This window comes from Somniosus microcephalus, chromosome 24 (genome assembly GCF_052327205.1).
Source record: "Somniosus microcephalus isolate GS21.2 chromosome 24, FLI_Smic_1.0, whole genome shotgun sequence".
In the NCBI taxonomy this organism is placed as follows: Eukaryota; Metazoa; Chordata; class Chondrichthyes; order Squaliformes; family Somniosidae; genus Somniosus; species Somniosus microcephalus.
Window position 1 is genome coordinate 10584547 of NC_141010.1, and position 4600 is coordinate 10589146.

Here is a 4600-nt window from a genome sequence, read left to right on the forward strand (position 1 = left end):
AGACTCTCATTCCAACCCAACCAGGATGTCCCTGCAATTAACTCCAGCCTAACTAGTTTATGATGACGGGTTGTCCCCAGGTCCAGCAACCAAACTATCCTTGCCGCTGCCTCTACCCATACAGATAACCAGGTTTATCTTCACGGCTAATTCCCAAACCAATGCAAAGGTACCGTTTCTACAACAGATGATCTGGTCATTATTACGTTGCTGTTTTTTGGGGAGCTTGTTGCGCGCAATTTGGCTGCCTCGTTTCCTACATTACAACAGTGACTACACTTCAAAAGTACTTCACTGGTTGTAAAGCGCGTTGGGGCGACCTGATGAAGTGAAAGGCGCTATATAAATGCAAGTTCTTTCTAACCAAAATCTTGCACATTGCCCGATTCCTGATGGAATCCCCCGTTCACGCACTATCCAAGACAACTCTCGCTTGGCTTTTTAGGTAAAGTCGTAAAAAGCAACAACAGTAAATCGGCCTTTATTAACGCGGGAAAGGGACTCCAAATACCTCCCCGAAAGCGCACAGTGTCCACCATGTAACTGGAAATTTGGTGGGTTATATGGAAATTGGTTGAGTATAGATAGACCACACACACAGCACAATGAGACGCCATGGTCTTCGGATTGTTGTGGTCAAAATGCTCCATCAACAAAATGAAGTTATTTTGAAAACGTATTCACAACACAATAAATTAGCATTGCGAACATTTCCTGAAGATGTTGTTTTCGAATCCTTGCAAAAAAAATCACTTTAAGCATTCCGGAAAAAATATTCCAATGTTTTAAGGCGATTTCCTGCTTCAATGCACGAGACGGATAATCTTTCCTTGAACTCGAAGAGCGATTAGTTGCAATGGTTTTCAGTTTAATCCACATTTCAAACAGGGTTGAAGGAAAGGATCGCATTTGATAAACCCCATAAAATGGTATTAACCCCGAGATGTCGATTTTCCTTTAACTGTGACATGTTTACTCTATATTACAGAAGCTGTTTCCACTGGCAGGAGGGTCGGTAACCAGAGGACACAGATTTAAGATAATTGACAAAAAAGCCGGGAGAAGATGATGATGAGATTTTTTTTACACAGCGAGTTGTTGTGATCTGGATTGCAGTGCCTGAAAGGGTGGTGGAAACAGATTCAATAGTAATTTTCAAAAAGGAAATGGATATATACTTAAAAAGGAAAATAAATTGCAGGGTTGTGGGGAAAGAACAGGGGAGTGGGACTAATTGGATAGTTCTTTCAGGCATGAAGGACCGAATGGCGTCCTTCTGTGCTATATGAGTCTCACAGAAATCACAGGAAGTAAAAAAAACAGACAGCAAGTTCCACTACTGATCAATATCAGCGTGTTTTGATTTTCTCTCTTTAAAACATGCAGAGTTTTCCCTTATGTAGGTTTGTAATGAAGAAATGCAGACCATTCGAGTGTAGCACTTCCCTTAACTGAATACTGTTAAATTGCAATAAATTGGTCAGATATTAACCTTATGCAACCCGCCAACAATGCCCTGCACATTCACATAAAGTGATATAGTACCAGCTCCCCCCGTCATTGGATTCTGAAGCCCTTGTGCACACATAAACCCAGCTCACGTAGACAGAGCACTTGATGGGGCCACCGCATGGGTTCCACCATGTGATCCACCTCTTGGGGCCTTCTGCACCAGTTTGTTTCCTCTTCTGTGCCCAACGATAACTAAAATACAAGCTCCTGTCTATGTAACTCATGCGTGCTGTAGGTTTGGCTATTAAAAAAAACATGTTACAACACCTTTTCTGCGATAGAAGCCGGAATTGGGGGCGCGGCTGCATTTTAGTGGGGTTGCAAATGTATTGGGTTTGGAGAGGAGGGGAGGGGAGCGATATAAAACAGGGGGGTTAAATGTTTCACTCTCTCCATTCCACATTAGGTCGATTTTCAATGTAGTATTTGAAGTGTAGAAAAGGCGATCTCTCGGAGCTTGTCCCGGACTATACACAAGACAACATTTAAGAATAAACTACGGGGAAAATCACACAAGATGGAGTAAAATCCCTTCTCCATAAAGTTTTTTTTCCTTCTAATTAATAATAAAAATTAAACTGTTCAATGGGGAACCGTAAACCATCAAGAGTGTACCAGCACCCCGCTGAATTCTTATCTATTTAGATTCTATTAAACTCTTTTTTAAAAGATACATTTTGTACAGATGTGCACAACACTTTTTTGTTGTTGGTTGCTGCATTAGGAGACACGCGTTTGGCGAGCTTTCATCACAGGTAGCAAGAAATCACGCGGACAGCCTACCCTACCGCTGTTTGTGTTCAGCATTCAACGCGGATGGCGTGTGTGGCTTGCAATGAAAAGATCTACACATTTTATTTACAAAAACCACAGGTGTTTTGGAGGTTTGGTGCAAAGCCCAGTAATACTCACCGGGGCAGCCATGATGACGACTCGTGATGCAGCAGGTAAGTGACAAAATGCCCAATGCCTGATCAGAAACTGAGGGGTGAGGGATATTCAAAGCGCGTGTAATGTGCCTGCCCCTGTTCGACAGTGGCTCCGTTGGTAGCACCCTCAACCTTATGAGATTATGAAGGATTGTGGATTCAAGCCCCTCTCCACAGACTCGAGCACAAGAATCTAGGGTGACACTCCAGTGCAGTGCTGAGGGAGTGCTACACTGTCGGAGGTGCCATATTACGGATGTAGATGTTAAACCGAGGCCCCGTCTGGTCTCTCAGGTGGATGTAAAGATCCCATGGCACTATTTCGAAGAAGAGCAGGGGCGTTCTCCCTAGTGTCCTGGCCAATATTTATCCTTCAATCAACATCACTAAAAACATTATCTGATCATTTTCATATTGCTATCTGTGGGATCTTGCTGTGCGCAAATTGGCGATCCCTACATTACAACAGTGACTACGCTTCAAAATTACTTCGTTTACTGTAAAGCACTTTGGGACGTCCGGTGGTCCTGAAAGGCGCTATAGAAATGCAAGTGTTTCTTTAATGCAATATATTTAAACGTATTAGGCTAGGTTATGTACATTTCCAGAGCTGTAGAACACATTTTACACGAGTCAAATCAGAATACCAGTAAAGTCTACAGTACAAAATATGCACAAAAAGATTTAAGACTATTTTGCACGAACATGGAAAGTAAATCAGAAATTCGGCTACCAATATATATATATACGATATTGCAATTGAGATTCCGATTAAACTGACGAGAGACCAATCTATGGCGAGTATTAAAGCGTACAATTCAGGTGGGGGAGGGGGGAAACCCTAGAAATTATTCCGTGTTTTTTATTTTCATTTCTGTTCAAGTGCACGAATCTGGTGCACTATTACAATAATCACTCAGGGCATTATTTTATAGCTTTGCTCTGCACCCATTATCAGTGATCAACTTGCAAGGTTATTAAAACAATATATATATAATATATATATATAAAATCAGAATATGCAGTGCTTTCAGTCCACGATCTCTGTTCAGGACGGAATGAGTAATTACAATGAGAAACTGATTGCAGATGCTTTTTTTTTGCAGGCTGCAGCCAGTGGAATCTATTACATTTACCAATTATCTCCCCTCCCCCTCCAACAGGCAGCTTCATTTACATCAGAGGAGCAACCTGATCCGTCTGCAGCCGCCGGCTGATTGACAGCTGCAACCGGGCGCGCTGGTTTCCTGTTAACCATTTGATGCCTCGGGAAAATAATACACACACACAAAAAAAATATCACTGCAACTTCCCCGCCCCCCACCCCCACTCTGAGAATTGCAAGCACATTCTGTTCTTCCTAAAAACATTTGTGCCTTTTTTAATGTTGCCATTTCCAAAATATAAATTTTTGCAACACACAAAAAAAAACACGTGTTCCAGGACAATGTGCTCCATTCACTTAATTCTGAATAAACTGCAGTTTGGCTTTACGATTTAAAAGAAAATAAACCTTGCAATGCACACGAAAGAATCGCAAATGCCTTTATAGACATAAATAATTGTCTCTCTGTCGCTGAATTCAATGTGTCCCTTTGCGTTAAATTTTGGTAATGGTAACCGTGTTTAAAAATCGTATTAACGGAGTGTAATGTTCACGAGGGTGTTATGTGCTACATTACCCCCTCCACATAGACTTTATGTAACATTAATGTCTCTTAACAAAGCACACAGAGCTATTCAAGCACTGCAAAAACAATGCAATATATGATTGCTTTTGTTTTTGCAAGTTGCATGCAACCTTTTTACGTCTGTTTATTCCTTCAAACAACCCCATAAATATGCATAATTTTACAAAAGCAAAATATATATTATAGAATATATGTCAATCCTATCTGCACCTCGCTGCAGAAAATCTGGGATCTGGCACACAAAAAAAAATCTCACACCAGTCCCCAAGGGGTTAATGTGGACATGCAGCGTTTAAAGCATGCAGCCCGCTGAATGGCATCTCCTTGCACGCAGAGAGAAAGAGGAAGACTTAATTCTACTCAGGCAGTACGATTGACTTCAAGCTGCCAGCCAGTCTCTGTGGCGCAATCGGTTAGCGCGTTCGGCTGTTAACCGAAAGGTTGGTGGTTCGAGCCCACCCAGGGACG

The 4600-nt window shown here is 41.8% G+C and overlaps 1 non-coding gene across 1 annotated transcript; it reads left to right on the plus strand.

The window, feature by feature from the left end:
• Positions 1-4526: 4526 nt before the first annotated feature.
• Positions 4527-4600, plus strand: trnan-guu (transfer RNA asparagine (anticodon GUU)). Its single transcript has one exon. It is a non-coding gene; the product is annotated as a tRNA-Asn (tRNA).